Source organism: Solanum verrucosum, unplaced genomic scaffold (assembly GCF_900185275.1).
Source record: "Solanum verrucosum unplaced genomic scaffold, falcon-dt-bn FXZP01000183.1, whole genome shotgun sequence".
Taxonomy (NCBI): domain Eukaryota; kingdom Viridiplantae; phylum Streptophyta; class Magnoliopsida; order Solanales; family Solanaceae; genus Solanum; species Solanum verrucosum.
Genome location: NW_026020430.1, coordinates 273,592 through 294,387, shown reverse-complemented (window position 1 = coordinate 294,387; position 20,796 = coordinate 273,592). Strand labels below are relative to the sequence as shown.

The 20,796-nt window shown below is 38.5% G+C and overlaps 1 protein-coding gene across 2 annotated transcripts in view; it reads right to left on the bottom strand.

Annotated features, from left to right (window-relative positions):
• LOC125807988 (ribosome-binding factor PSRP1, chloroplastic) overlaps nt 1–20,796 on the bottom strand; it is a 207,560-nt gene that overhangs the window by 140,802 nt on the left and 45,962 nt on the right. Inside the window, exon 1 of one of the 2 annotated variants that reach the window (XM_049487747.1) lies at nt 8,933–8,942. The exons of the other annotated variant lie outside the window; for it this stretch is intronic. The gene's annotated coding sequence lies outside the window, so the exon portion shown is untranslated. Of the gene's footprint in view, nt 1–8,932; nt 8,943–20,796 lie in introns of those variants that run through there. 2 annotated transcript variants of the gene reach the window in all.

Genomic DNA, 20,796 nt, shown 5'->3' with positions numbered 1-20,796 from the left:
AGCTCATTAAGAAGTCATGAGTATAGTTCGTGTCATATTCATAATCTTTTCATGTAAGGAAAAATAGCCTTAACCGACATAGATCTAAGTTATATAGAATCTGGTGTCGTGTAACCCCACACCGAAATAAGGTGTCCTACTTGCCTAAGGTAGAACTAAATGTATAGCTTTTAGATGGATCCACTACCTAAAGACCTATGTGGGCACATAGGTACGGGATTAGGGAGATTGTTTCTAGAAACCCGACATACTGTATTGGCGGAGGAGCTTTCATCTCATGAGAATAATTTAGATGACCCGGCCTATTGTATTGATGGGAGAGCCTCTGCCTCATTTTCCATATCCACTCGGTGCTAAGCATTATTTCCCAAACTATACATAATTAGTCTTTGAATTGCATTTACATGTGTGAAGGAGATTCTTACCCTTCATTCAACACAACCCATAAAATAGCTCATAGATTCATTTGGGTGAGAATGCACTTTCAACATTAGAATCATCATAACATATGAGTAAACCTTTCACATTATGTTCATAGTGTTTCATGAGAATAACCTTTTAATCAACATAACAACATTATCATCATCCTAGACAATTCATACATAGTCATGTGCAAGGGTAAGGGGAGAATGATCTTTCAACAATACCACAATTTACACAATAGCCATAGGATCTTCAATTTCTAAGTGAATCATAAGTTCATACTCAATTTTCATCAACATGTACAAACCCTCATAATTTACCTTTCAAGGGTCATGAATCATGTCCCACAATCACACCTAGAACTACTACAATAGGCATGAAAAATAACATGATTTCAATAACTAAAATACCATCTACACAATTCATAATATTCATCTTGCATTAATACACCCATCACAATTCATAAAATTGGGTCACGGGGAAATTCATGGGTTCATGGGGGATTTTATCATAAAACCACCAATAAACAACAATTCAATCATAATAATAGACAATTAACTCATTGAAATCATTTTTAGGAAGAACCCGTGACATAGATTGAAAACCCTAGATTTGTAGAATCTACTAGTTTGAAATTGAGAGATTTAGGGCTTCATGGAAGAAAGCTTTCCATGAATCAAGACCCCTATACCTTGATTGAAGATTTCCTCACGAATTGGAGTTGAGAAGATGAGTTCTTGGGCCCTAGCCTTCAAGTTCTTGTTCTTCTTCAATGAAGGATTTCTAGTGAGAGAAATATTGTGAGGGAGAGGATTTTGGGAATTATTTGGGTGTTGTGAATTAATGACTTGAATTGGGTGAATTTGACTTAAAATCAACTTATATAGTACCCCTAAAAATACCCAAAACGACCTCACTTTAATTGGACTTAAATAGGAAAAGACTTCAAATGACCCTCACTCAGTGAATCCGTCTAGGCCTCACGATCTCCTTCACGAGTCATGGTGAGGATCACAATCTGTGGTCCCTCTCGTGAAGGTTGGGCAGTGGCTAGGCACTTGGTGCCTTAGGCTCACAAGCCCAAGGCATTACTGTAACACCCCGTATTCAAAATAGACAAAAATACAGATTTTGAGAAGTTGCAGGTGCAACTTACGGTCACCATCCACGGACCGTAGGTCAGACCACGGCCCGTGCTGGTGGTCCGTGGTTCGCCACTGCAACCTCTCCCCAGCCAGCTCAGAAAATTGGTTAAGTCTCGACTCACGGACAGACCCACGGTCCGTAGATCAGACCACGGTCCGTGGTCTGTGTCCGTGGATCAAGACCTCCTTACCCAGCCTCTGACATGAACTACGGTTGACCAGCACGGACCGTCGTTCGATTCACGATCCGTAGGTCTGACCGTAGATCGAAGGTTAGCAGCCAGCTAGCTGAAAATTCTGATGGGTCAACTTCAGATGGTCATAACTTTTAGCACAAAATGAATTATGTGTCCTATGACCTATGGTTAGATAGATAATTGAATTACCTTTCCAACGCCACCGAGTTTGCTAAATTCCGACCTCCTAGTAAAAAGTTATGCTCGTTTTAGTGAAGACCTGTCGGGCAGACTCGAACTACGGACCCAATCTACGGACCGTAGATTGACCTACGGCCCGTAGGTCCAAACCGTCGGTCACTCCGACAACAGTTAATTCAGGGGTCCTTTGGTCTTTTCCTATTTCGTTTAACCCCTAAGATACGTCGTTTAGACCCTAAATCATGAGGTTTTAATTAGTTTAAGCCTAGAAACATAACTAGAACTTACCTAAGTCAAATCATTAATCAAACTTAGAAGAATTAGAAGCAAGAGAGGAGAAAAAGGTCAAGAACCCTAGTTCAAGAACGCAACAAGGTTCCATCAGTTCCAGCCTCGAAATCGAAAGATTTCTCCGTGGAATTCATCGCCAGGTATGTGGGATTTCACTAGTGGGTTCCTTTCACCCATTAGGTCCCTAGAATTCAGTCAGATTCTTGATTTCATGATTATGAACAGACCTAGGTTTTCTAGAATTTGAACAGATCATCATGAATTAGTTATTTAAATGTTCCAAATCAGATTATCATGTTATTGCTCAGTTTATCGCATGAATTTCAGAACCCTAGCTATGTATTTCTTTAGTTCTTGAATTACACCTGCTAGGTCAGATATTTCAGTATTCAGTTTTACATGCCTCAGTTTATGAATGCATCATTATCAGATTAATTGTTGCATTCTTAGTTTGCATGTTCAGTTTCGAGCTATCCAGTATTTACAGAAATTCAGTCATAACCAGTTAACTACTTAATTCATTGGGAGTAGCATAATACCGAGTTGGACTAGGGTTTCAGCGTACCCATATAGTCCCAGAACTACGAGCCACGTAGGTGTAAGTCCCCTCTGTGGGCAACATCAGTTTAGTGATCACGCCAGCATGCCTTTATACCTCTGGCAGGGTATATTGGGTCCTCTCGATGGGGCGTATACATCGGACTCCACATTTAGCTCATGTGGTTTTATGTCGGTTATTAGTGGCTCCCACAGTTCAGTCAGACTCTATTGCATTGACCATATTTCAGTACAGTCAGTATTCAGTCTCAGCATGTTATAAATTTGGTCATTGCATTCAGTTAGCTCAGTATTCAGTAATTCAGTATCTATATCATGTCCAGATTATATCATTGCTCAGTATGCTTTGTTCAGTTATATGTTATTTCAGCTTTACTCTATCCTGCATGCTCAGTACCTTTCAAGTACTGACGCATACGTGCGCTACATCTTCTCGTGATGTAGGTTCAGGTCCTCAGCATCCAGATCACGCTTAGATCGGTTCCCGATCTCCAGTTCAGCAGAATCAGTGGTGAGTCCTCATTCTCCGAGGACAATAGTCATGAGTTTCTTTTCAATATTTTTAGTCTTTAGTTTCAGTTTTGCTAGATCTAGTTGGGGCATGTCCCAACATTTCTATTCAGTTTAGAGGCTTATTTCAGACATAGTTAGATTCAGCTTAGTGTTTTGAGTTTGATATTTCTTTTGTATTAAACTCTCAGATTTGATATATTCAGTTATAGTATATGGGTATTCCCCATCTTTTCAGATTTATTTATGAATCAGCTTCCGCATCAGTTTATTATCTTTAGTATGTTCATGATCATGCCAGCAGGGTTAGCTTGGGATCACTTGTGGTCCTAGGTCCCGTGTCCGCGTCTCGGGGGTAGCTCGGGGCGTGACAATTACCATGAGGGGATCCATGAGCCGTGGTCAAGACCACGAGCCGTGGTCCCTCTCGTGGTCCTTGAGGTAGTAGCTAGGTTACTTTGTGCCACAAGCTACTTGCCCAAGTCATCTTCACGAAGGGCTCTACGAGCCACGGTCAAGACCATGAGCCGTGATCCCTTCCGTGAAGTTGAGTCAGTAGCCAAGACTTTTGGTAGCCATTTTTCCATGGCTAAGGAAGGTTCACGAGCCACCTTCATGAGCCATGATGTGGACCACGATCCTTGGTTCCACTTGTGAAGGTGGGGCAGTGTGCTTCAAACTAGGGGCATCCTTGGCCTTTGGTTTTGGCTTGGCCCCTTTGCCTTGGCACTTGCCCCTTGGCCTTGACTCTTATAACCCTCATACTTGACATTCACCCTATCATTTTCCGGAGTGTTACATTATCTCCCCCTTGGGAACATTCGTCCTCGGAAGACGATTTAGACACCTAACGAAAATTAAGACTCAAGACTTAGCAGCCCATCATGCATACAACATCAAAATAATGCACAATTCAAGGGAGGAAACATCAATTCCATCTCAAGGCTCGTCATTTCACATAATCATAGGAGGAACTACCTTCTCCAACAAAATAAGCTCAACATAAGATTATGTAGCCAATATGTCATATCATCACAAGCATAGCAAAGCATGTTCATCAAATCACTTCATGAATTCAAATATGCCATCATCACACTAAAATGCACAATCACATGAAGGGCACATAATTCATAAAACTCATTTTCTTACCAAACATGAATTTCATCAAGAACATGCATAACATAAGGAAATCATATAGAACACATATAGCACACATGACTCCCTAAACATCAAACTCAAGGGAACTACTTACCTCAAGCTTGGATAGGAGTAGAAGGAAAAATATGAGGATAGAGGGACTTCATATCGGCCTCAGCCTCCCATGTAGCACCCTCAACTAAATGATTCCTCCATAAAACTTTCACGGAAGATATTTCCTTATTTCTCAACCTTTTAACTTGATGGTCTAAGATATCTACCGGGATCTCTTCATATGAAAAACTCTCATCAACTCCCAAACCTTCTAAAGGAATGATGGATACCGGATCACCAATACATTTCTTAAACATGGAAACATGAAATACCGGATAAACCGGAGCCAATTCATTCGGCAAGTCTAACTAATAGGCAACTTTCTCAATACGCTTCAAAATTTAATAGGGACCCACATACCGGGGACTAAGTTTCCCCTTCTTGCCAAACCTCATCACTCCTTTCATAGGTGAGATTTTTAAGTAGACCCAATCAGTGACCTCAAATTCTAGATCCCTCCTTCTAACATCGACATAAGACTTTTGCTGACTTTAGGCCATCCTCAACCTCTTTCTAATGAGTCGAACTTTTTCAATGGCCTCATAAACTAATTCGAGACCAATTAGAGTAATTTCACCTACTTCAAACCAACTAATCGGAGATCTACACCTCCTACCATACAATGATTCAAAAGGAGCCATGGCAATACTTGAGTGGTAACTATTATTGTAGGCAAACTCTATTAACGGTAGATGGTCATCCCAATCATCCTTGAAGTTAATAACACATGCCCTTAACATATCTTCTAAGGTTTGGATGGTATGTTCCGCTTGCCCATCGGTTTGGGGATGAAAAACCATGCTAAACTTAACCCTAGTACCATGCCCTTTTTGGAATTCCTACAAAAAATGTGAATTAAATTGAGTACCTCGATCTGAAATAATAGATAAAGGAACTCCATGAAACTTCACTATCTCCTTGATATACAATTTGGCATAGTCTTCCGCCGAAAAGGAAACCTTGACGGAATAAAGTGGGTGGATTTTGTAATTCTATCCACAATGACCCAAATAGAATCATGTTGCCTTCGAGTACGACACAAACCCACAACAAAGTCCATGTTCACATCCTCCCACTTCCAAGTGGTAATATCTATATATTGAGACAAGCCTCCCGATCTTAGGTGTTCGGCCTTAACTTGTTGACAATTCGGACATTTGGCTACAAAACCCGCTATATCCTTCTTCATGCCATTCCACCAATAGACTTCCCATAGGTCATAGTACATCTTGGTGGCTCCCGGATGAATAGAATACTGCAAACCATGAGCTTCATCTAAAATTTTTTCTCTCAAGACATTAACATCTGGAATACATAATTGACCTTGGTACCTAAGAACCCCATCTTCCCCTTGGGAGAAAGCCTCAACGGACTTGTTGAGTACCGACTCTCTCAATTCTACTAGAATAGGATCAAGGTCTTACTTTGCCTTAACATCCATTACAAAGGATGATTCGGAACCATTGAGGACCATGACACCACCCTTAGTGGAATCCACTAGTTGGACACCTAAACGGGCCAACCTATGAACATCACGAACTAACTCCTTTTTCTCATCTTCTACATGGGCTACACTACCCATGGACAATTGACTTAGGGCATCTGCAACAACATTGGCTTTGCCAGAGTGGTAAAGAAAACACATATCATAATCCTTCAAAAGTTCTAACCACCTTCTTTGTCGGAGGTTCAAGTCTTTTTGGCTAAACACATATTGGAGACTCACGTGGTCAGTGAACACATCAACAGGCACCCCATATAAATAATGTCTCCATATTTTCAAAGCAAATACTACTGCCGCCAACTCGAGATCATGAGTTGGATAGTTCTTCTCATACATATTGAGTTGCCTTGAAGCATAGGCAATTACTTTCCCATATTGCATAAGGACACATCCCAAACGCACTCTAGAGGCATCGCAATATACAACAAAACCATCGGTACCCTCCAGCAAGGTCAACACCGGAGTGGAGATAAGCCTATCTTTCAATTCTTAGAAGCTTTTCTCACAACCTTCCGACCACACAAATTTAGCCTTCTTTTGAGTTAAGGCCGTCAAAGGAGAAGCAATAAAGGAGAACCCCTCAACAAACCTCCTATAGTAGCCGGCCAAACCCAAAAAACTTCTAATATCGGTTGGTGATAGAGGTCTAGGCCAACTATTGACTGAGTCTGTCTTCTTTGGATCTACCTCTATACCCTTGCTTGACATAATGTGACCAAGGAATGCTACAGACCTTAGCCAAAACTCACATTTACTAAACTTTGCGAATAATTGATGATCCTTGAGAATTCGCAATACTATACTCAAATGGTAAGTATGGTCACTCTCACTCCTAGAAAAGATCAAGATGTCATCGATAAACACAATGACAAACATGTCGATATATTGCCGGAAAGCCCTATTCATAAGGTCCATAAATGCCGCCGGGGCATTAGTTAGGCCAAATGATATCACAAGGAACTCATAGTGCCCATACCTAGTTCGAATAGCCATCTTAGGAATGTCAACCCATCTCACCCTTAGTTGGTGATATCCCGAACGAAGGTCAATTTTGGAAAAGTAGCTAGCCCCTTGAAGTTGGTCAAATAAGACATCAATTCTAGGAAGTGGATGCTTGTTCTTAATGGTCACCTTGTTCAATTGCCGATAATCAATACACATTCTAAGAATTCCATACTTCTTCCTAACAAACAATACCGGAGCACCCCATGGAGAGATGCTTGGTTGAATAAAACTCTTATTAAGCAAATATTTTAGTTACTCTTTCAACTCCTTCAACTCCTTCAACTCCGCCAGAGCCATTCTATAAGGAGGAATAGAGATAGGTTGCGTAGCTGGGATAAGATCAATACCAAAATCTACTTCCCGTTTGGGAAGAATACTGGGCAAATCATCGGGAAAAACTTTCGGAAACTCATTCACTATCGAAACCGACTCTAGAGGAGGGGTTTCAGATTCAACATCTTTCACCCTAACAAGATGGTTAATGCACCCTTTGGAGATCATTTTCCCAGATATAAGACAAGAAACAAATTGACCTCTAGGCATAGACTTTCCACCCTTCCACTCTAAAATAGGTTCATTAGGAAATTGGAATTTAACCACCCGGGTTCTACAATCAATAGACGCATCACATCAAAATCTAACATGTAAAGTTCTACCAAGTCAACAAGAGTAACTCTATGGGACATCTTCTATACACCTTCTTAGCCACCACGAAGTCACCAACCGGGGTAGAAACCGAAAACGGTTCTAATAATTCTTCTGGAGGAACATCAAACCGCATTGCCACATACAACGTCATAAAAGAGAGTGGCACCGGGATCCAATAATAAATAAAATCAATAAAAAATACTTGCAACGTATCAGTAACCACATCCGGGAGCTCTCTTGGTCACCTCTAGCTTGGAGAGTATAAAAATGGTTCTTCTTGAGAGCATCGGAACCACTTAGAGGAGTTTGCTTATCTTCTCTCACTTTGGCTGCACGTGTTGGGCAATCTTCCAATTGATGCCCACTTTTACCACAACCATAGCACACACCCATGCCCGCAAGACATTTACCATCATATTTTTTGCCACACTTGGCACAAGCAGGCCACTCCATGGAACATCCACCACTATTGCCTCATTGAAGTTTAGGGTTAGACACCCTACCTTTGTTACCCCTTGGAGCACTAGACGAGCTTTGGTTGGAGAACTTTCCCTTGAACCTTGGTCTACCTTGACCCTAGAATTTACCCTTGGAAGAATTTCCATCATTGGTCCTTGCCCTCTTCACTTCCCTATTCTTCTTCTTAAGCCTTGACCCTCCAAGTTGTTGAGCATAAACCATAAGATGTGATATGTCTGTGTTGTCATAAAGCATTGCCGCACGACATTCTTCTTCAATTGAGTCGGACACCTAGTAAAAAATCTACTCATTTTGTCCCTCGGATTTGACACTAGAGAAGGAGCATATTTAGACAATTGAGTGAACTTGAGGGAGTATTCTTGCACACTCATTCCCTCTTGACGAAGATTGATGAATTCTTTAACTTTAGCCTTTTTGAATTCCCGGGGAAAATACATAACAAGAAATGCGGTTTTGAACGCTTCCCATTCTATAGGACCCGCTCCAACTGGTCTATTGGCCTTCCATTGAGTGTACTAAACTTGAGCAACACTCTTCAATTGATAAACAACCAATTCTGCTTTCTCTACCAGACTCACTCCCATGATGTCAAGTATCTTGAGAACCTCTTCCACAAACTCATAAGGATCCTATCGCACTTTGGAGCCATGGAACTTTGAAGGATTCATCCTAGAAAAATCTCGAACCCTAGAAGCGGCCAAATTCATATTAGGATTAGTTGGAGCTTGATTGGTTACGACTTGAGTCAATATATGAAGAGCCATCCTTAATTTCACATTTATTATAGCCCCCTTATCAATAAGAGCTTGAGGACCTTGAGGAGGAACTCCCTCATTCACATTCTCCTCTTCCATCCTTCTTGCATTCGCCCTTTTGTATTCATAGCGATAAACACAAGAGAAGGGTTAGGAAAAGGACTTCATAGAGTTAAACTCTAAAGCACGACTAAAGAGTAATAAATGAAGTGAACTTTCCTAAACATCTTATAGCCTCTCATTCATAAGTGTGGCGTGCTTCACACTCATGAACAAGACTCTAATAGATGTGGTTTATGAGACATCGACCTAAAAATCAATCCCAAAACCTTATGCTCCGATACCAAGTTTGTCACAACCAAAGGGTAACCCCTAAATGCAACACAGCGTACTTGACCCCGAAGGGGTCTTATACAAGCCCTTAGCATACATAAACATAAGAAAATAGAAATGATGTGGAATTTAAAATTTTACAATCGAAGTCTCTTCATAGAATTGAAAGGAATCTAGACATTGTCTCATAATCCATCTACTACAATAGAATGCCAATAGGTTCAAAACCCTTTACAATCAAAAGTCTAAAAAGTAGAATATAAGAAAGTAACTAGAAGTGAATGACATATTGTCCTCGAACTATGAGGACTCTGCACAAGTCTTGGAGATAAGGAATCCAAACCCTAATCAAGAAAGGAAGTACACTTCACACTCCGAAACCTACACTTTGTAAAAATGTAGAAGAAATAGGGGTTAGCACAAATATGTACCAAGTATGGAAGACATGCAATAAAATCCTTAAAACATGCTAAAAATGACATTTAGTTGAAACACATGCATTTGGCAAGTTTGAGAATCACCATGCACTTTCAATGTAAAAGACAAGTCATAGCATATTCATCATATAAATCCTCATAACATAGTAGAACCATTACCTTAGTAACCCTAAGGTATACTTGTGCAATATATGGTTGGCATCCCATAATACCAACCATACTAAGTATCCCTTTGAGGCCACCTTAGTCATATATACCATCCTTAGACCTCATCATAGTCAATAGTCATAGATAAGGAAATAGTCATGTACATTAACTTGAACATAAGAAAAGTCATTCATAGCAACAATCCATTCAACATACATGCATACATTCATACCATTTCATTGCATTAGAAACCACCCCATAACCCCTTTCAAAGTCTACTTGTGCAATGTAAAAGTGAAGTCCCATATCCCCATTCCAACTAAGTAAAGCTCATTAAAAAGTCATGAGTATAGTTCGTGTCATATTCATAATCTTGTCATGTTGGGAAAAATAGCCTTAACCGACATAGACCATGTGAGCTACATGGAATACAGGGTCGTGTAACCCCACACCGAAAGAAGGTGTCCTACTTTCCTAAGGTAGAACTAAATGTATAGCTTTTAGGTGGATCCACTACCTAAAGACCTATGTGGGCACATAGTTACAGGATAGGGAGATTGCGTCTAAAAACCCGACCTATTGTATTGGTGGATGAGCTTCCATCTCATGAGAATAATTTAGATGACCCGACCTATTGTATTGATGGGAGAGCCTCTACCTCATTTTCCATATCCACTCGGTGCTAAGCATTATTTCCCAAACTATACATAATTAGTCTTTGAATTGCATTTACATGTGTGAAGGAGATTCTTACCCTTCATTCAACACAACCCATAAAATAGCTCTTAGATTCATTTGGGTGAGAATGCACTTTCAACATTAGAATCATCATAACATATGAGTAAACCTTTCACATTATGTTCATAGTGTTTCATGAGAATAACCTTTTAATCAACACAACAACATTATCATCATCCTAGACAATTCATACATAGTCATGTGCAAGGGTAAGGGGAGAATGATCTTTCAACAATATCACAATTTACACAATAGTCATAGGATCTTCACTTTCTAAGTGAATCATAAGTTCATACTCAATTGTCATCAACATGTACAAACCCTCATAATTTACCCTTCAAGGGTCATGAATCATGTCCCACAATCACACCTAGAAATACTACAATAGGAATGAATAATAACATGATTTCAATAAATAAAATACCATCGCCACAATTCATAGTATTCATCTTGCATCAATACACCCATCACAATTCTTGAAATTGGGTCATGGGGAAATTCACAGGTTCATGGGGGATTTTATCATCAAACCACCAATAAACAACAATTCAATCATAATAATAGGCAATTAACTCATTGAAATGTTTATATGAAGAACCCATGACATAGATTGAAAACCCTAGAGTTGAAGAATCTACTAATTTGAAATTGAGTGATTTAAGGCTTCATGGAAGAAAGTTTTCCATGAATCAAGACCCCTATACCTTGATTGAAGATTTCCTCACGAATTAGAGTTGAGAAGATGAGTTCTTGAGCCATATTTTCAAGTTCTCGTTCTTCTTCAATGAAGGATTTCTAGTGAGAGAAATATTATGAGGGAGAGGATTTTGGGATTTATTTGGGTGTTTTGAATTAATGACTTGAATTGGGTGAATTTGACTTAAAATCAACTTATATAGTACCCCTAAAAATACCCAAAATGACTTCACTTTAATTGGACTTAAATAGAAAAAGACTTGAATGACCCTCAATTAGTGAACCTGTCTAGGCCTCACGAGCTCCTTCACGAGTCGTGGTGAGGACCACTATCCGTGGTCCCATTCGTGAAGATTGGGAAGTGGCTAGGAACTTGATGCCTTAGGATGACAAGCCCAAGGCATTTCCACGAAGGGCTCCACGAGTCGTGGTCCCTCTCGTGGTTCTTGAAGCAGTAACTAGGTTACTTTCTGCTGTAAGCTACTTGCCCAAGTCATCTTTACGAAGGGCTCCACGAGCCATGGTCCCTTCCATGAAGTTGAGGCAGTAGCCAAGACCTTTGGTAGCCATTTTTCCATAGCCAAGGAATGTTCACGAGCCGTGGTGTGGGCCACGATTCATGTTCCACTCGTAAAGGTGGGGCAATATGCTTCAAGCTAGGGGCAGCCTTGGCCTTTGGGTTTGGCTTGGCCCCTTTGCCTTTGCACTTGCGTCTTGGCCTTGACTCTTATAACCCTCGTACTTGACATTACCCTCACGTTTAGGCTCTAGTTTACCCTATCATTTTCCAGAGTGTTACAGTTGGCTAGAGATGTTCATAGGTTAGCCAACAATCTTGTTCGGTTACAGATTTCTGAGTAGAGTGGTGGTTTGATTGCTTTCATAGGGGCCCATTCTTCCTTAGTTGAGCATATCTGTGAGGGCATTTGATGATGAGAAATTGTGTCGCATTCGAGGCAAAATGTTGAGAGGGGAAGCCGATGAGGTTGTCCTTGATGCTGATGGTGCCTTGAGGATTAGAGGTGGGATTTATTTGCCCAAGGTAGGCGAGTTGATTAGACTGTTTCTATAGAAGTACAATTGTTATCGATTTTTTATTCATTTGGGAGACGAAGATGTATCATGATCTGAATCAACATTACTAGTGGTGTGGCATGAAGAATGATATTGCATATTTTGTACCTAGATGGTTGACTTGCCAACACGTCAAATTTGAGGACCAACGACCCATGGGTGTATCTTAGAGGATGTCTATTCCTACTTGGAAGTTGGAACGGATCACTATGAACTTTGTTGTGAGTCTAGCTTCAACCGTGGGTAGTTTTTGATAGGCTGATCAAGTCCATCCATTTCATCTCGATTTAGTAAAGTATACGACGAAGAAGTTAGCCTAGCTTTATATCAGTTAGATTGTGCAACTTCATGGGGTGTCTATTTCTATTCTCTCCAACCGAGGAACATTATTCACTTCTCACTTTAGGAAAGCTTTGCAGCATGGCTTGGATACTTGGTTAGATATGAGTAGAAGCTTTCACCCTTAGAGATATGGTTAGTCTGAGCGAACGATTTAGGTGTTGGAGGATATGCTCCGAACTTGTGTGATTGATTTTATGCTCGATGGGATCAACACTTGCCCTTAGCAGAGTTTACCTACAACAAAAGTTATCACTTCAATATTCAGATGGCCTCATTTGCGGCGTTGTATGTAAGACAGTGTAGATCTCCGATCGGTTGGTTAAATTCGGTTGAGATGGATTCTTTAGATACAAACTTGCTTAGAGATGATATGGAGTAGATTCATATGATTCAGGGTAGGTTGTTGACAGCCTAGAGTCGACAGAAGAGTTATGCAGACCGAAGAGTTTGAGCTATAGTTTTTATGGAGGAAGATCATGTTTGGCTTTGAGTGTTAACCCATGAAGGGTGTGATGAGGTTTGGGAAGAAGTGCAAGCTCAGTCTTAGATTCATTGAACATTTTGAGATTTTGAGCCGAGTGGGAGAGGTGGCCTATTAGTTGGCCTTACCACCTAGCTTGTTAATTTTGCAGCCTGTGTTTCATGTCTCCATGCTTTGGAAGTACGTACCAAATGAGCCACATATACTTTTGCTTGCTTGGTTATGTTGGGTCAAGACTTGTCTTTTGAAGAGGAGCCTATAACCATATTGGATAGGCCGGTCTGAAAGCTTAAGACCAAGGAAATTGCTTCAATGAAGATGTAGTGGAAGCACCATTCAGTTGGTGAGGCAACTTAGTTAGAAGCTAGAGACCAATATGCATGTCAGATATCCTAGCATTTTGAATCTTTAGATACTTCCTTTTTACCTTATGTTCGAAGACGAACATAGTTTTTAGTGGTGGATAATGTAATGACTCAATTGGTCATCTTTGATTTTTTCTCCATAAAATTACCATTTTACCCCTCCCAATATCGACCCCGAATCTTTCTGATTGAGTTTTGAAAGTCGATTTCAAACTTTGAGTGAAAGTTGTGAATTTTGTAAGTTTTTGATATTCAAAAGGCTATAATTGTTAAAAAGTAATTTTGGTGTTTTTAGGAGTTTCGAGTGTCGGAATAGAATTTTGTCAATTTCATTAGCCCCAAAATATGGAATTTTTATAAGGAAGTTGTCGGTTTCATATTAAGAGTTTATTGAGGATTTGAGGTCTTAAGTTGGAAATTTTTGAGATTTTAGTCTTTGGGTTGACTTTGGTCAATATTGGGGGTTCACATGCTTGGATAGAAATTTTGAGAGTTCTGTTATATTCGGGGGATGATTTTAGGCCTAAGTGAGGTCTTGGTTGAGTTTTTAGAGGTTTTAAGTTAGTCAATTTGAATATTTGGTTTGTGTGTACGTGGTTTAAAATGTATCCCGAAGGTTCATTCGATATTTTGAGATTTAACTGATTTTTTTGTGCCTGAGTTTTTGTAATGACCCGTAAAATCATTTTTTGAAATTCTGAACTATTCATTTAACTTTACCTAATTAGTTGATAGGTAATTATACATAATTGACTTAATTGATAGTTAGTGGGCTAAAGTGATAATTTATTTAAGACCCTATACTTTATATAAATTAATTAACAAGAGGACACATCTGTGAGAAGATAAAGTGTGGTGCTTTAGGTGAGAACTTTATTCCTCAAATAAGTGATTACGTAATTAAATTATTAGGTGTAAGAATAAAGTAATGCACTGATCCTATCTTAAAGAGAGAATATTATATTGTAGGTTATAAGTTATTGCTGTTGCTGCGTACATTCTAAGGTTGTTCAAAATTAGAGAAATTTTTTGATAGCCGTCATTAGTTAATGATTGCCAATGATTAGTCAATTGTTTGGATTATACCAGGTAATTGGTCAATTGATAGATTTATGTATATAGGTATAAGTCTTAATAGTATTATTACAATTATGTTGGAGTATTAGTACAGAAAAAGGAGAGAAGTTGGAGTTGAGTTTATGGAATATATTAGGCTTGCACTGACATTCTGTTACTTGAGGAATTGAGAGTTTTGGTACAGATAGAGCTAATGGTGTAATCTATCCCTGATTTGAGTTGTTTTGTTTACTTTTGGTTACTGTATTGTAAATCAAGTTTCAGCATATTAAAATAGGTAATTAAATATAGGTATATTATATTACTTGAATACCTTTAAAGTTATAGTAATTGGAGGAATGAAGACTTAATGTTAGCATTGAAATTTGGAAATTATGAGAGTTGACATGTTAGCAAGATAAGGAAATGACCTATAAATTTGGGTGAATTTTTGGGTCTAAGCTAGACATATAGTAGTATGGATGTTGTTAGTTTTGAAATCCTTATTGTGACTACTTATTTGAATAGATTGCATTTATTTGGAGGCTTAATTAAAGGGAACGACTCAAGTCCCGGAATGATTGTTCGACTATTTGAGGCAAGTGGATTTCTAAACCTTTGTTAAGTGTATAGAATTCGTGTATTTCCTTGTAATATGTGTTTGGGTAATGAGACTTGGTGATGGATTGCCTTGTCCACATTGATTAATTCTAATGATGAAAAAGGGGTAATAAAAGGCAATGTGATTAAGTGTCTGTGTGTGATGTGTTGAGAATGGCTTGAAAGGCTTGTTGAATCATTGTTGATGTTGTATCATGATTGTGTTGTTGTTGAATTGTGCAATGTTATGAAAATGGTCATTTCCTCATTATTTGTGTGAACATGTTATTTGCATTGTTCTGAGACATGGTTGTGACAAGTGTTATGTGAATTGAAAAAGAATAATAAATTAAAGAGGATGTACCATTTCGAGGGACGTATCGCGCGCTGCGATGGATACTATATATCGAGGGATGTATCACACGCCGCGATGGATACTATTATCGAGGGACATGTTGTGTGCCGCGGCAGATGCATAGACAGATATGTCCCCCATGGGTCCCGGACTGAGAGACAGCGGGTGTGTATCACTAGGTCAGATATGCATCACTATACTTGACATTGCATTGCACATATTAATCATTAGTGAACTTGATATTGTGTTTTGCTGAGCTTGTGAGTGCCTTTCTGTGGAACTTTGATTGATGAATATTGAGCTTGTTCTGAGGATATGTAATTGTTAGAGTGTTGTTGTTGAGCTGTGTGCTATAATTCGAGCTCATTGTTGTATATAGAGAGCTTCTCTAAATGATCGGTAGAATATTCCAGCTCCTTTAGTACAAATTTGGATTGACGGACGAATTCATTCCCATGTAGATAAATACAATAGATGGAAACCGTGAATTATGAACTGTTAGGTTGAGCTGGTTTTAAGCAGGTTGTAGTTGTGGATGTGGTAATTGATGAATATTGAGCTTGTTGTTGAGAATATGTGATTGTTAGAATGTTGTTGTTGAGATATGCGCTTTTAAATTGTGAACTGTTTGGTTGGGCTGGTTTTATACAAGTTGTAGTTATGGAGGTTCGGTTAGGGTGTAAAGAGTACCCGTATTCTATCCCCTTAGCTTGTGTTTAGAGGTTGACTTGCTGAGTGCCGTGTGGTTGGGTACTCACCCCTTGCTACTACATTTTTTTGTAGGTTACTAGCCCGGACCTTTGTGATATATTCTCTTCTTTTTCGAGGCTTCTTGGAGATTTGTGAGGTAGCTGTTTGTCAATTCAGTAGACCTTCTTACTCCTGTTTATGATCTTGTTCTACTCTAGAAACAATGTCATATGAGACTTGTATTTTTCTTTTGATTCTATTGTAACACTTTAGAGGCTTATACACGTGATAACCAGATTTTGGGGGTATTTTTGAGTTGATTATAAAAAGTTTCCGCATTTTATTATAATGGTTGAGTTTTAGGCTGACTTGTCTTGGTGGGATAATACGAGTGCCATCACGTCCATTTTTGGGTCGTGACAGTTTTGTACCCTTTACATTTGCGATAATCCTTCTACTTTAGCGAAGATGTGATCGCTAAAGTGAAGCCAGACTTTCGTTGGGTTTGTTTAAGCGAACCATGGCTCACTTTAGTAATGATCGCTTAAGCGGAGCCTTGTTCACAAAAGTGAGGCCCCCATTTTAAGTAGGGTTCGCTTAAGCGACGTCTGAGGGGGTTTTAGACTTGTCAATTGGGGGTTTTACCCCCATTTACCCCATTTTGAGTTTTGAAAAACCCTTGGAGGAAATTTTGAAGAGATTTCTTGTGCTAAATCATTTGGGTAAGGCTCTGTGACCCTTAAACTTCATTTTCTTTTATCATTTATGGATTTTAACATCAAAACTTGATATTTTTATTGGCAAATGACAATGTTTTTCAAGAACTTGTGTCCTAAAGTAAAATACTGACTGTGAACTGATTTTAATTCCTTTATCGAAATGGTTATCACCAATGAGTTCCAAATGCCTTGGGTAATACTTTCAAGTAAAGATTTTTTTGATTCAAACCTCATTTTTCGAATTGAATTATTGAATTGATTTGACCCATTTTTCAAAATGTATGATTTGGGTGTTGTTATTTATGGAATCATATTGTGATTACTTGATTGTGTGACTTGGAAAGGGAAGACTCAAGTCTTGGATTGACCTTTGATTGAATTGAGGCAAGTGATCTTCTCAACCTTGTAGAATCTTGTGTTTTCCTTCATTGTGTGTGTTGGGGAGTAATGAGAATGAGGTGATAGGTTCATTTATTCCAATTGATTGATCTTAATGAATAAAAAAGAGATTAATGAAAAAAGGCAATGTGTTGACCATAATGCTTTGTAAATTAGCTCTTTGTGGACCCAAAAAATTGTTGATTCATTAAAAGCCTTGATGGCCTTATTGTGCACTTGAGTTGCTTGAATTGTTGTGTCTTTCTTATGGTGTGATCTTGGTTATTTGCATTGATTTTTATGCATCGTGATGAGATGTGTGACGATTATGCCAAAGGGAAATGGTTCTAACAAGTGATATGATATAAAGCCTAAGGGAAATGGTTCCAGCTAGTGATATTGTGCCGAAGAAAAATGGCTCCGGTAAGTGACATTGTATAAAGCCGAAGAAAAAATGGTTTCAACTACAAATATCTTGCCGAAGTGAAATGGTTCCGACAAGTGACATTATATAAACCTGAAGGAAATCAGTTCCGGCAAGTGATATTGTGCCGAAGGGAAATGGTTTCGGCAAGTGATACTACATAAAGCCGATGGAAAATGGTTATGACTAATGATATTGTGCTGATGGGATATTGTTTCGACAAGTATTTGATTATTGTGATTTGATGAACTTGATACTTGAGATTGATTACTTGTGATTGGTTTACTTGTTATTGGTGATTTATCTACTTGATACTTATGATTGACATACTTGAACTTGTTGGTTTTTGAATCGGGGCAATTAGACTCTGATTGTTAAGCCTTGTGATTTATGCATTGTAAAATTGTTAGGTAGGGTTGATTTCTGTGCAAGTTGTAGTTTGAGGAGGTTATGTTGGGATGAAAGGAGTACTCGTATTCAAGCTAGTTTTTCTTTGTTTAGCAGATTGCTTGTTGAGTACCGTGTTTTTTGGTACTTGTTCCTTTCTTCTGCACTTGTGTATGTTCCGAGTTCGGACCCATGTGAACTTCTTCTTCTATTTCTGAGGCTTTTAAAGGACTTTGAGAGGCAGATGCTTGTCATCCCAATGGGCCCTCTTATTCCTTATTTTATACTTTATTCTATTTTAGAGACAAAGACATTGAGACTTGTACTTATCTTTCAATTCTATATTTATATTATTGGCCCTTACTCGTGACAACTAGGTTTTGAGGTTCTATTAGAATGACTGAGTTTTTCGCTATTATGTTATTCCTAATTACTTTTCACATTTATTTTGTATAGTTGGGTTGAAGCTGACTTGTTTTGGTGGAAATAAACGAGTGACATCACGTCCATTTTTGGGTCATGATACTTTCAAACCCACTCCGCCCTGCACCCGCTCTAGACTTTAAGAAGTTAGTTTTAAACTACCCCGCCCCTCCCTACCCTGCTCTGCCTTTGCATATGTCTAAATCCGCCCTGCCCTACATATGTCTAAGTCCGCCCTGCCCTGCACCATCCCTAGTTGAGATTGGCCCAATTTAAGTGGTTTCGGTTCTTTAAGACCTATCCTCGTCCCGCCACCACTTGAGTCTTTAAAAGGTTAGTTTTAACCCGATCCTCCCTTCCCCTCCCCAACCTGCTCCGCCCCTGCACATGTCTAAATCCGCTCTGCCTCACATATGTATAACTTCGTCCCGCCCCACCCCTTTGTCATCCCTAGTTGAGATTGATTAAATTTAAATTATTTTGAGTTCAACCCATAAAATTCTTGACAAAATGGATAGATAACCTATATTTGGGTTCATTTTGACACCCTGGACCTACTTATCCATTAATCTCCACATAAAGGCAAGCATAATACTCCTCATAATTGTATATCTCTCTTCATAGTATAAGGGAAATGATATATATATATATATATATATATATATATATATATATATATATATATATATATGGGTTGTGGTCTGCCTGACGCCTCACCATGAGGGTGGTTTTGTTAAAAAAGAAAAGAAAAAAAAAGTTAAAACTAGACAAATAAAATGAAATAGAGTCGGAAGAAGAGAATAGTATATGCAGCCTATCTAATTAGATAAAAATTTCCATCATATTTACTAATTCTCCCTATAGTTCGAAATACTTACATATTGTCTCGTTAATCAATAATTTCATACCAGATTTCAAGTCAAATACACCTAGATATATGTACTTTTGCTACCAGTACACTAAAATAGGGAGAGAGGTGAAAGAAGGAGAGAGACGAGCGAGATAGGAGTGAAGTAAGCAAAATAAATATTGTATCATAGATACGTGTGAATCACACTACATACATGTATGTGGAATACTAATTACAAAGAGAGAAGCGAGCGAGAGAGGAGAGTTGCGAATGAGACAGAAGAGAGGCCAACGATAGAGTCATATACATGCGAATTACTTGGATACTATGTATCTATAGCAAATTACACCTAATTTTGATAAATAGGTTGGCGTCCTCACCATGATTGTGGTTTCGTTAAAAAAAAGAAAAAGAAAAGAAGAAGTTAAAACTAGACAGATAAAATAAAATAGAGCCGGAAGAAGTGAGTAGTAATGCAACTTATTTAATTAGATAAACATTTCTATCATATTTACTAATTCTCCCTATAGTTCGAAATACTTACATATTGTCTCATTAATTAATAATTTCATACCCGATTTTAAGTCAATTACATCTAGATATATGTATTTTGCTACCAACACACTAAATTATGGAGAGAGGTGACCGAGAGAAGGAGAGAGACGAGCGAGATAGGAGGGCATCAAGCAAGATAGTCTATGTATCATAGATACATGTGAATCACACTACATACATATCTGTGGAATACCAGTTACAGAGAGAGAAGCGAGCGAGAGAGGCGAGTTGCGAATGAGATAGGAGAGAGGCGAGTTGCGAATGAGACAGGAGAGAGGCCAACAAGAGAGTCATATACATGCGAGTTACTTGGATACGATGTATCAATAACAAATTACACCTAATTTTGACTCAGTATATTCAAAATACATGTGTTTGGCGTGCCAGATATATGTATTTGAAGTCCAAATTCTCATAAGTTTCATAATGATGAAAAATGAAGGGAAAAAAGATAGTTAGGTACTAAATTAGATCGAGAAATTTCTGTGATCTATCTAACAAAATAGGGATCCACTTTCATGAGGCAAAGCATTAGCACCGACGATGGCTTATATATATGCATATGTGGCTGCAGCTTAAGCTCACCATACTCCTCTATCTGAGTATATATATGTATAATTTCAATTAGTATTTAACCAAATATAAGTTAGGATTGATTTCTCGTGTAATCACTCAATTAATAGTTATTATCTTAGATAATCATATTTTCATGTTATTCCAAATTTTTTATCAAAAAATAACTTTCTGAAATATTAAATGTTAATTAAGTGATCATATGAAAAATTAACTCTAATTTTTT